Source organism: Triturus cristatus, chromosome 8, assembly GCF_964204655.1.
Source record: "Triturus cristatus chromosome 8, aTriCri1.1, whole genome shotgun sequence".
Taxonomy (NCBI): Eukaryota; Metazoa; Chordata; class Amphibia; order Caudata; family Salamandridae; genus Triturus; species Triturus cristatus.
The window spans coordinates 1,623,946,514-1,623,959,996 of NC_140591.1; the positions used below are offsets into that span (position 1 = coordinate 1,623,946,514).

General features: G+C 44.7%; 1 protein-coding gene across 1 annotated transcript in view; it reads left to right on the forward strand.

The window, feature by feature from the left end:
- Nucleotides 1-910: 910 nt before the first annotated feature.
- The window catches only part of LOC146808453 (transient receptor potential cation channel subfamily M member 2-like), a 2,757,229-nt gene continuing 2,744,656 nt past the window's right edge, over nt 911-13,483 (forward strand). Inside the window, exon 1 of the mRNA XM_085623562.1 lies at nt 911-970. The gene's annotated coding sequence lies outside the window, so the exon portion shown is untranslated. The remainder of the gene's footprint in view (nt 971-13,483) is intronic.

The following is a 13,483-nucleotide window of genomic DNA, read 5'->3' on the forward strand; positions in this document are numbered from 1 at the left end:
GGAGTGCCTTGGTGTTAAGGTCAGGATTCTATAGTTGCAGATGCATATAATGTATATTATGTAAAGATATTTAATCCTGATAGGTAATAAGGTACCCACATGTCCAGGGCTTTTCCTCCTGTGTACAGATTAGAGTGAGACGAGTGCGTGTTGGTGTTATGGGCCCCACCAATGAATGAGTGTATGGATGAATGGTTGTGATGACGAGTCTGCGACATAGGGGGGAATATGTAAATGTGCCCTTTTCCGCTGGAGCACCTGCACGTTGTTGCTTGTTGCAAATGGAAAGCAGACAACGTGCAAGCACTGCTGAAAGTGTTCCGGTGTTTGGAAATTACATTGAGGCGAGTTCAGCACATTATTCAGTGGGGCCCAAATTCTTGGCAGTGTGGATGGTGTTCAGTGGGTGGTCGCTGTCCACCTGCCTGTACCCCTGACTCATGTCCTGCTCTGTATCAATAGAAGTCAATAGGGGAAATTCATTCTGCTGATTAATTTTTAAAAAACTCTAACTTTCCTCTTCTAAAATGTTGCGATGCCTGGGAAGTGATAATAGAAAGATGGCATCTTTGCTACAGTAATGAACAGTTTAAACGAAAATGCTAAGTATAATGGCTCCCGCCGTTTATTAAATATTTGTGAGTAACCTGTTAAAAACGAATGTTTCGAGACAACCTCGATTAAAGGAACTAATAGCAACGCAGAAAGGAACCTCTAGTTTGTTCTTTAATTTATATCCTAAAGAAAAAAAATATTTGGCAGCCAAGTGCCAAAATCTGAACTTTCGTTAGCCAGCAGTCTGTCTTTGGTGTGGTTCTATTGGAGCAAGGCCCGTCTTTTATTTCCATGGTCCCACCTCGAGTCGCCTAGGGCCCAGTTACGTTCAGACGCATGCGGTCATCTGACGTCACTTCCGGTGTCGGTCCATTTGCTGAGAGGCACGCGTAGGCGGAGCAGCGGCGCGGAAGAGGTAGGTGGCGCTGAGGGTGTGGAGGTTGGAGGATGAGACGGGGCCGGGAGACGTCGAGCTCCGTGGTCAGCGACCCCTGACCAGAGAGACTCTCTATGACTTCCGCGTCACGCGGAGTGATGGGCGGGGGCCGACTCATTGAGGAACTCGCCTCTTAAGGAGAGGATAAAACGTTGTTGTTGCCCTGGGAAACGATGTCTCCCTTACCTCCTAAAAGAGGGTGCGAACGTGTGTCACAGGATGGGCAGCTACTGAAGTAGAAGTGCCCAGAATTTCAAAACCGAAAACCCGAGCAGGCTACAGACCTAGAGGAAGGACTAGTACTGGTCATTAATAACCATAGCTCCAGGGACTTAGAGCTGCATTAATACACACAGCTCCAGGGACACAGGGCTACATTCATGCACACATCTCCAGTGATACAGGGCTACATAAACACACGCAGCTCCGGGGTCTTGGGGCTACATTAATTAATACATGCAGCCCTGGGTACATAGGGCTACATTAATGCACGCTGCTCCAGGGTCATAGGGCTACATCAATACACACAGCTCCAGAGATATAGGGCTACATTAATACACACAGCTCCGTGGACATAGAGCTACAGTAATACAAAGCTCTGGGGAAATAGGGCTACATTAATACACACAGTTCCGGGGACATAGGGCTACATTAATGCACACAGCTCCGGGGACATAGGGCTACATTAATACACACAGCTAACGTGACATGGGGCTACATTAATACACACAGTTCCAGGGACATAGGGCTGCATTAATACCCACAGGCCTAGGTATATATGGCTGCATTCATGCACGCCGCTCCAGTGATACAGGGTTACATTAATACATGCAGCTCTAGGGCCATAGGGTTACATTAATACACACAGCTCGGGGTACATAGGGCTACATTAATAAACAGAACATTGGGGCCACGGGGCCACATTAATACAGACAGCTCCGGGGACATAGGTCTACATTAATACACACAACTCCAGGGACGTAGGGCTGTATTAATACCCACAGTTCTAGGTATATATGGCTGCATTAATGCACTCCGCTCCAGTGATACAGGGTTTCATTAATACATGAAGCTCTAGGGCCATAGGGCTACATTAATACACACAGCTCCAGGGACATTGGGCTAAATTAATAAACACCACTGGTGTCACGGGGCCACATTAATACACGCAGCTCCAGGGATATGGGCTGCATTAATACAAGCATCTCCAGGGCATAGGGCTACATTAATACATGCAGCTCCAGGGTAAGGGGCTGCATTAACACATGCAGGGAGTTGGGGCTACATTATTACACATAGCTACAGGGACCAAAGGCTGCATTAATAAACACAGCTCCAGGGATATTAGGCTACATTAATATAAACAGCTCCAGGGACTTAGGGCTACATTAATACACACAGCTCCAGGAATATAGGTCTACACTAATAACCACTGTTCCAGGGACATAGGACTACATTAATATGCACAGCTCCAGGGACATAGTGATACATTAATACACTTTGCTCCTGGGGACTAGAGCTACATTAATACACACAGCTCCAGTGACATGGGGCTACATTACTACACACAGCTCCAGGGAAATATGTCCACATTAATACACGAAACGCCATGGACATAGGGCTACATCAATACACGCAGCTCCAGTGACATAGGGCTACATCAATACACACGGATCCAGTGACATAGGGCTACATCAATACATGCAGCTCCAGGGACCTAGGGCTGCATTAAAACCCGCAGCTCCAGGGACATAGGGCTGCATTAATACACGCAGCTCCAGGGACATAGGGCTGCATTAATACACACAGCTCCAGGGACATAGGGCTTTATTAATACACAAAACTCCTTGGACATAGGGCTACTACATCAATACACGCAGCTCCAGGGACATAGGGCTGCATTAATACAAACAGCTCCAGGGACCTAGGGCTGCATTAAAACACGCAGCTCCAGGGACATAGGGCTGCATTAATACACGCAGCTCCAGGGACATAGTGCTGCATTAATACACACAGCTCCAGGGACATAGGGCTTTATTAATACACAAAACTCCTTGGACATAGGGCTACTACATCAATACACACAGCTCCAGGGACATAGGGCTGCATTAATACAAACAGCTCCAGGGACATAGGGCTGCATTAATACACGCAGCTCCAGGGACATAGGGCTGCATCAATAACAAGAACTCGGTTATGGAGAGAGACCTCACTCGATTGATGTGGCATTTTATTTTCTCTTGTATATCACTACTGTTTGTTACACTGTACACAGTGTGGTTCTCTAGCCTATTTCAAAAGCATTACCTAAATGTAAAACCACCCCACTTATTACAGTGCTTCTGCTGCGCTCTGTTTGTTAGTGGCCGGACTTCAAGTTTATTTTTCTTCTCACTGCTGTCACCAAGTTTGGTCATGCTATTACTCCAGTCCTCATTCAAGGATTACAATATACAATAAGAAAAACAAAGTAAAAAAACAAACATAAAAAAGCCAAAAGTATTATGCTTACTAAAGTATAGAATACTAGCGCAAAATATGTAAGCCTAAAGGAACTACTTGAAAGCGTAATCATCTGCAAAATGCCAATTAAGACCCTTTATGTTTTGGGCCAGTTCGTGTCTCTGGTACTAGGCCTACCCACTCAGGTGAGGTACCGTTTTTATTGGGAGAGGTAGCGGAACACAGAATTGTAGAACAAGTGTTATTACCAATTGACTTTCTATGCATTTCTGCTTTCCAAATGTAAGACAATGTGCAAAAAAGAAGTCATTTTTAAAAATGTCCTCTAATTCACATGGTAGTATGGGTGCCCACAATTTTGGAGATGTGCAAATAACTAGTGCAGCTAAACTCTATATCTTGTTCCCATTTGAAAATATATAGATGTCCTTAACACCTAAATTTCACTCTTTATATTATACCAAATTAATTGCTATATACCCGGTACACAATGAGAAACCATTGCAAGTTGCAGCTCAGTTATTGGCTCTGAGTACCTCGCGTCCTTGGTGAACCTACAAGTCCTATATATCACCACAACCAGAAGGGTCCAGTAGACTTAACGGTATATTGCTTTAAAAAATCTGCCATACTTAGAAGACGTTACAGGCTGTTTTTTGTAACTCAATTTCAATATTTTTTTGTTTCAACCATTAATTTCCATAGGAAAACCTTGAAGGATCTACACAAATGATCCCTTGCTGAATCCAGAATTTTGTCTACTTTTCAGAAATGTATAGCTTTCTGGGATCCATTATTGGTTTCACACCCATTCCTACCACTAACTTAAGGAGATTGAAGGCACAAAAAATAGGAAAATAGGCTATGTCCCAGTAAAATGCTAAAACTCCCCTCCTTCCCCCAGCCCCCCCAAAAAAAGAAAAATAATCTGTACTTTGGCTAATTTCTGTGTCCCTCCAGGGTGATCCACAAACCCTGGGTACCTTTAGAATCCTCAAGATGTTGGAAAAAAAGGACGCAAATTTTCCATGGATACCTTATGTGGACAAAAAGTTACGGGGGCCTAAGCCCAAACTACCCCAACTTGCCAAATAAAAGCTTAGCACCGGGGGCAAAGGTCTAGCAGCGAAGGGGTTAAGTACATCAAACTCCTGTCAAACCTGCACGGGGGAAGCTGACCTAGGGATATAAAATAACAGGTTTTTGTTACAACCCTGTCTAATAGAGTTGCTTCACTTCCTCGCAAGGCTTCACTTCCATAGTTAATAGTTGGTAAAAGCTTTGCATTAACAACTTTCAATATTGGATCTAATACTGAGTCAGAGTTTTATTTAGCATAATAAATACTGATAATAATGCACTGGCCTTCGCTTGAATGTGCTGTTTGTGCCTATGAAAGGATCTTTTACAGGTGATCATTAATCTTAAATCTTTGTATTCTGTGATCCCTTTAATACGCTTATTGTTGATTAGGATTCAAGATACCACTTATTGATTTTTTTTTTGCTGATTGCCATTGTTTTAGTTTTACTTACATTTACTTCCAGTTTGTTGGGTAATGTGTAATCCTTTAGCTTGTCAATCAGACGCTGCAGATCAACTTATGTTTTGCTGATAAGAACCACGTCATATGCGTACATCATATTGGAAAGTGATTTCCCCCCCCCAAAATAAGGGGATGTGAGTTTACAAATGCAAGTTCACTGGAGAGTTCAGAGATGAATAAATTAAATAAAAGTGAATACGCACCCCTGTTTTAGCCCATTGGATGTTGGAATGCGACGCAAGACACTCTGACCATCGCAAATCTTCACTCGGATCCAAGTGTTATGGTATAGAAGTTTGATCTCTATGAGCAAGGCTGCAGAAATACCCCAGGAGTTCTGTTTAACCCATAAACTATGTGGGATTGACGTAGTTGTCAAGTAATTGAGGGTTTGCAGATGTCCTGAGTCAATCACATCCACCCTATGCTCCTGATAATATGGTTTGTAGATATTCAGACCACATTGATTCTGCAATGTTAACATTATTAACTGCCAAGGGCCCTCTTTAATCGATTACGGCCTTTAAAAAATTGCTAGAATTTTTGCCTTTGGTTAAATGAAGGAGATTTGCCCAAAACAGATTTTCATACTGCTGCTTTGCAAACCATAGAACTTTTCTGTATTCCCTCATCCAGATCTTAGGATGTGTACCAGTTCATTATATAGGCTTTTCCTCAAACTCCTAAGTGCCGATTAATCTCTCTTTTGCTTGAGTGAACTGCTTGGTTTGCCAAGGCTTTTGATAGCTTGGCACACCGATCTTTAGGGTCTTATGGGACACATTTCTTAGGAAATTGAGACAAAAGTTTTTCTGTAAACAGTATCCAGCCATTCAAAACAATCAACTCTGTTATCCACGCGGTTGCCAGTGTTCTGCTGTGTTGTTCAATCCCTTGAATCGATTTGATGGTTTAATTTTAGCCTCCTCTAATTCTCAGTATAGACAAGTGTTAGCTGGCAATTTGACGCCAACAGCATGGGTATTGGAAAGGATAGTTATGTCAGCTGTGGAAAGTGGTTGCTTTCTGCATGGGGGATTTTCTGATATTGCCTTATGTTACTCTAAAAAGAGAGGCTAACTGTATAGTCTAATCAATTTTGCGGTGGATGGCCTGTATCATATATCCAAGCAGACTGTTTATCCTCCATAGTTCTGCCATTAACATGCTCATGATGTTTAGGTCGTAACTTGTATATGTTGCAAAACCACCTCTAGTGTGACCTTTTTTTCAGTTTGTCGGCTGGCTGCTTTGTAAAAGCTTAATGATATTACCTTGATTAAGGATGTCACATGCCCATTTTGTTTTGTATGCGGGAACCAAATGCAGCTTTTTGGTATTGCTCCCAGGGTGTGGTGCTTGTTGGTCTAGTCTTTGTATAGGCTTTTCTCTACTGGCTTCAATGTAGACATTAGGTGTTCCACAATGGGTAGCCCCTTACCTGATTATAGGCTCCTCGCTGATTTAGGCTGTTTAAATACATCTCAGACTTGTAGATTATAATGAAGCATGCACTTGTGGGCAGCCTGCTTTGTGACTGCTCGCTCTTTTTGTTGCATCCTGGATGTTAAACGGGGTATCAATGTCCATTTGGGTTTCTTTTTCTATCTGCTTGGATTTAAATTGTGCTTGAGCAATTAACAGCTTCCTGTGCTGTAATTTCATGTTTATTTTTTTTTCTGTGAGGTTTTTTCATGGTCTTGTGCTTGATTAGCTGCAGTTGGATCCAAGCAACAACATATATTTGGTTCAGTAAACGACCCCTCTCCTCTCCGAGTCACCCAGTTATTATGGAACTTCTGCAAACCTGTTTTTTGATTAAAAATTGGGAATCATTTTCCTGCTTGTACCGTTAATTTGGTTGTTCGAGAATTAATGTTTTTGTTCATTGCTTTCTGTAGCTTTTTGTGCTCCCTCTTAGTGGTTTTTGCTCAGAGCTTGTAATTGGCTCAGGGAAGTTGGAACTTGGGTTTTCTCTGGAATTAAGGACTGAAATATCTGCAAAAAGAGGGTGCAGCACACTGCCTGACATCCCAGCACTACAATCACACCAATGCATTATGGTAAATGAAGTGCATGATAACACTTACTTCAGTAACAGTCTTTAGTTTTTCACCCTTGTTGGTGCAGCCAGTACTGTGTATCTCTAGGCACGTGTTTCAGGATAGTTGCCCTTCAGTAGAGAGCAACACATGGTTTTGAGGGTGCTGGAAATGCTGCCCAAATGCTTCTCAGGTCTCTGTACCACTCGCTAGGTGCTGTTCCGTCAACCAGAACTCATCAGCTCATTATCTCAAGGTAGCCTTTTCAAACAAAAAAAAAGAGTGGGATCACACTACCTAAAACCTCAGCACTCCTTTCGCCCCAGTGCATTATGGTAAATGCAGTGTTTGTTAGTTTCTGTAATAATGCTCCATTACCTGATACACTCAAGGTTATATCGCAGCTTGATCATGACCATGAAATTTTATGTTGTTGTGAAGGGAAGGAGCACCTTATACTGTGGGATGGTGAATTTAATGTTCATTCATGTAATCTATCTAAAAAGGTCTGTGACATGGTGGATATACACGACACAGATCAAACCCACTTTCTTCGCAGTGATTATGGAACGAAATTGAATGATCTAATGTCAAAGTCTAACCTTGTTTTTGCTAATTGTGTACCCCTCCCATTTAATTTAATTGCACATTTAATGATTGTAGTCACAGTCTGTTATTGATTATATTCTTTCTTCCTACAAACTGGGTATGTTTCTATCTAATTTCACCACTCACTCCATATCAATGAGCAATCACTGGCCACAGTGTGTAAATGTAAACTGCCTGTTGAGCCAGAATAGCAATCATTCTGAGCGTACCATTGACAACATTGTGTTAGCCACCGCAACGGACTCTCACTACGTTGGTCTCTGGTCAGCGCGGATATCTTTTTCGAAAAACAGGTTATCGATCATAGGCTTTTGAGATCTGTTTAGATAATTCTTCTAATGATGTTGACATCAAGGACGCTTTCCTTAGTATTTCTCGTGGGTTTAAAGAATGATTGACCAGATCTTCACCTCAGCTCATAAGCGTTTTATGGTAGCCCCCCACAATACCCTGTGGTGCATCCTAGAAGTGAGATTGCTTAGACATGAGTACAGTCTACCATTGAAACAAAGGAAATTTGAACTCAAGAACGCCACCTGGTAATCATAAGTTGAGGCCAGTGTGACTAAAGCTTGCTCAGCCTTCTGGCGTGTTATTAATCCCCATTCTTAACCCCTTCGACGCGCATGACGGAACGGTTCCGTCATGCACGTCGGTTGCGCTGTGCGCATGACGGAACCGTTCCGTCATGGCCCCGCCCGCGCACAGAACCTTCAGCGTGGCGCGGAAATCCGCGCCGCGCTGAAGGGTTTAAGGGATGATAGTGCCCCCAGATTAGAGGTCTCCATTAATGAGTCTGATTAGGTGTGCACTTCTCCAAGATTTATTTGACCTCAAGCCACACCCCTGGCTGGGTACTCGTACTCTGCACGTGGGGAGAAAGGTTTCTCCATCTTGGATTTTAGGAGGGAGGGCTCTGCGGGATAGTTTGCAATAGGGCAAACAGGAACTACTGCAAAGTTGGTAGGGTTAACCCTGAGAACGTATACCCCATTAGTTAGGGAGGACCAGGAGTCACCTTCCCCATCCTCTACCTAGGGCTTGCATTATTGTGGCATCCCAAGGCACCCTCTTAAAAACATTTTCTGGATCTGTGGATGAAAAGAAGAGGGCCAGACCTGCTGTCTGTAACCTGAGAGAAGCCATGAAGGGCTGGACCTGCTCCTTCTTGGCCCCAGGACAAATAAGTGAACTCCAGTGGTCTGACCTCCTGTGTGGCTACAGTACTACATAAAGCTTCACAATGCCTTTTTTCCTGAAGTGCCCAGCTGACCAGGACAAACTGGACCTAACTTGGACCCTGCTTGTGGCCTCCCTAACTTGGACCCTGCTTGTGGCCTCTGCTGGAGTGTGTCTTAACCACCATGTGCTTTGGTCCCAGGTCTTTGGCCGTGAGCTAAATGGGCTTCGTCTACCACACATGAAATCCTCCGACTTAGAAATATTTTGGACTTCCAGACCTGCAGAGGGCCAGGACAGACCATTCCAGCCTATCTGACCAGAGAACAAACCTTGCTGGGCTGAGAAAACATTTATCTCATGCTCTGAGATCTCTGCAGCAGCAAATTCGATTCAGCGGACTCTGAGCAAGAAGGTATCTGGCTTCGTGGAACTCAGTGTCTGATACAGCCAAAGCCTTCCCCGCTGAAGTATTCTGCGCTCCAAAATAGAGAATAAGTCCGAAGGTGAAAATCCTGACTGCATGAAAGGCAGTAAGTATCCGAACAGACTTCCCTGGGTGCAGAATTTGAATTTCTCCTCTTTAGAACCTCTGCCAAAATGTATGGCTTCAGCAGGATCTTTCTTTAGTGAGCCAAAGAACGATGAAGGATTCAACCCAGATCTGTGACTGGGGCTGAGTGTCTGAAAAGTTTTAGCGCTCTGTCCATCATCTCCTTGTGTTTGCTTTGTTTGCCCTAAGTTGGCAGGGTATGCCCAGACGTGGGTCCCTTGCTCACTTTGCCACTGGATTCAAGCTAGCCTGGCTGATGAGGGGTGTTAGCCCGAAACTGGTCCCAGGATGCTTGTTTCTGGTCCAGGGAAGACATGGCTTGGCAGTTCGGGCTGGACTGTTCCCATGAGGCACAGGGTCAAGACTGATTTGCATATAGCTGTGTCTGAACTGGGGTGGCAAAGTGAGCTAAAGAACGATGATAGATTCAACCCAGATCTGTGACTGGGGGTGAGTGTCTGAAAAGTTTCAGCGCTCTGTCCATCATCTCCTTGTGTTTGCTTTGTTCGCCCTAAATGGCAGGGTATTCTCAGATGTGGGTCCCTTGCTCACTTTGCCATTGGATTCAAGCTAGCTTGGCTGATGAGGGTTGTTACCCCGAAACTGGTCCCAGGATGCTTTTTTCCGGTCCAGGGAAGACATGGCTTGGCAGTTCAGGCTGGACTGTTCCCATGAGGCACAGGGTCAAGACTGATTTGCATATAGCTGTGTATGAACTGGGGTTGCGAAGTGAGCTAAAGAACAATGATGGATTCAACCCAGATCTGTGACTGGGGGTGAGTGTCTGAAAAGTTTCAGCGCTCCGTCCATCATCTCCTTTTGTTTGCTTTCCAGGACCTCGTCCAATGCCTGTCCAACTTGTTGAGGACTTCCTTGTATACAGCCTCCTGCTTTGCCTGCTGAATGATTTTGACTTCCACAAAAAAAGATTAAGTCCTAAGGTTAAAACCTGCTTCTGGGTCGAACTTAATTGGTGTATCTGACCAACGCTCCATAGTGGTCTGTCTGAAATCACGCATTGGTCCAGGTTTACCACAGCATTGACTACTATTGGTGGTTTCTGCTTTTGGAAGCTATTATTCTTAAGGTTTTTAAAAATCCGTATCTCCGATTCCCCGTATTGGATGTTTGCATTTTAGGTCTCAATTTGTTCATTACCTTTTAATCTAGTTTTATGACTTGGGGAAAGATTTTTATTGGGTTATCGTTGTGACTTTTTAACTGTTTTGATACTAATAAATGGATTACATATTTATCTCTACCTTAATCCTGTCTGCTCTCTTCTATAACTCCCAGGGGTTTAGATCAGGTTTGAATTACTGAAACCGTTAACTGGACCTAACATGTTAGAAATGTTATTCCTTGTAGCGGACTACTATCCACCCCAACTGTTAATTCACATTCTCACATTACTGGCAAGTTTTGTGTTTCTTGTTGGGTGAATTAGGGACCTTCACATTTAATGGAATTATCTTGAATATCTAAAGTTGAAGTACGTTTTACTGAAACTTCCTTCTTTGAAGTTATCAAAGCCTCGGTGAGGATTACCCATCCCCACCCAAACATAAAGTTACATATAAACAAAATGTGGTAGCAAAACAGCTTTGTCCTTTGTATGCACCCACATCCTTTCACTCCTCTTTGCATTCCTCTCAACTGCAAGCCAGAGATTGGAGGACGCCATCACATCCCCAGAGCTTCGCCAACCTGGTTTGGGACTGCTTCTATGTAAAAGATAAATAAGTAATCGTGTCTAAAATAAATGTTACCTCATCCCTTGACGTTCCTCCAATTCCCTTCCCCCAGTGTGAAGTGACCTCCTGGGTTCTCTCTTCCTTTTATAGAACCTGCTGAGTCTACACTGCTGCCTTTTTAAGGTTGACCACCCATATATATCTCTAAACCTGATGCTACGCTTAGTATTCCTGTTTTTTTTTTTTACCCTTCCCCCTCAGTGAGAAAATAACACTAGCTGCGGCATGCCAGTCACTGGGCACTTGGCCTGCCCTTTATGTCCAACCTGACCCTTTGTTGGCCTCTCTATTGGACCTCTCTTTGTGACTCTTCCTCTCATCTTTTGGGAGCTGTTAGACTTGGGGGTCTCTAGTTGGCACAGGTATGCACTTGTGACAAATAGGGACCCTCTCCTCTAGTCAGGGTAAGGGGGTACACTCCTAAAATAACCCCTGCTCACCCCCTTGGTAGCTTGGCACGAGCAGATAGGCTTATCTCAAAGGCAGTGTGTAAAGCATTTGTGAACACATACAGTAATCAAGTGACAACACTACAGATGGACACCACACAGGTTTTATATCAAAAATAAGTATTCTTTATATGGATTTACCACAAGACCATTAAACGACAAAAACACACAATACTGTTACTTTAGATGGTAGAAGTTTGCTTAGTTCTCTTAAGTTCTTAAATGTGACACTTTAAGTCAATGTACCTTTTAGATGCGACACGCAGGGCACCAAAAGTGTTGCAACGATGTTGATGCGATGAAGTTTTTGGGGTAAAGAAATAAAGACGTGAAGATCTTCTAGATGCGGCACGCTTCTCCGATGTTGCGAGAAGACTCGACGCTTCAGCTGCAGCGGTGACACACTTTACGTGATGCGACGACAGCGGCCTTGGCAGCGACACTCTTCTCCGACGTTGCGAGATGCTTCCGCTCGATGCGATGTTGCAGCGGCGACACCCCTTTATGCGATGCGACGACAGCAGCTCCGACGGCGGCACGCTTCTCCGTGGATGCGAGGCGCGTTTCTTGATTCGGTGCAATGCGACAGCTGCGATGGCGACACGCTTCTTCCTCGATGCGAGACTCTTCTCTTGATGCGGTGCAATGCGTGAGCTACGATGGATGGCTGCGATGGCGACACGCTTCTTCGGCGTTGCGAGACACTTCCTGGATGATGCGAGACGCTTCTGCTCAATGCGATGCTGCAGCGGCGACACACTTTACGAGATGCGACGACAACAGCTCCGATGGCGGCACGCTTCTCCTTCTTGAGTCGCGCTTCCAGCTCCTTGCGACACGCAGTCCCTCAGAAGGCCCAACAACAGCAGCAGGCACTTCCAAAGAACTCTGGGGAGCTGGGGGGTGAAGTCTGTTGTTCCTGAGACTTCAGCAGGAGGCAAGCTCTTTTCCAAGCCCTTGGAGATCCTTCACAAGTTGAGCAAAAGTACACACAAAGTTCCTTTCTCCTCTCTTTGACAGTAAGGCAGCCACTGCAGGCCAATCCCCCAGGTTCAGGGATAGTTTCCTCCTCAGCTTCTTCTGGTTCCTCCCTCAGCAGAGGTTCTTCTTGTTTTCTCAAAGTGATCTAATTTCTTGGGAGCAGGGTCCCAATATTTATACCCAGAAATCTTTTGTCCTCTGAAGGCAGAGGGGCTTTTGCCCAGTCCAAACCAGTTCCTGAGCACTCTGTTTACCAGACTTCTCCTTTCCTTTCACAGTGTAGGGCAGAAACATTAGACACCCCACAGGAGTTGGAGCCAGCATTGTGGAAGGCAAGTACAGCCCTGAAGCACTTTGTTGACAGGATTCCTTCTCTTCATTCACTGTGCAGGGCAGAGGTATCAGCCGCTCCCCAGGAGGTGGAGCCAGCATTGTGGAAGGAAGGCACAGCCCTATTCAGGTCCCAGGTGCAACTCCTCCTACCCATCTAGATAAAGATCTCTCTATTCACCACTGGGACACCTCACCCTGTCTCCTGGAATTCCCCAGCCCTGTCACTCAAACTCCAGACAAAGGAATACACAGCCCAGCAGAGGCAGGTTTGAATGGTTAGACAACAAAATGCCTACTTTCTAAAAGTGGTACAAAAGGGGGTGGTGATGGACGGACCATCATAACCAATCAAACACTCACACCCAGTCAACAGATCTGGGTTTGATCCATCACCGTTCTTTCGCCCACTCTGCCACCCCAGTTCAGACATAGCCATATGCAAATGAGTCTGACCCTGTGCCTCATGGGAACAGTGCAGCCCAAACTGCCAAGCCATGTCTTCCCTGGACCAAAACAAGCTTCCTAGGACCGGTTTCTGGCATTTCAGCCTTCTTCAGCCAGGCTTGCTTTAATCCAGTGGCAA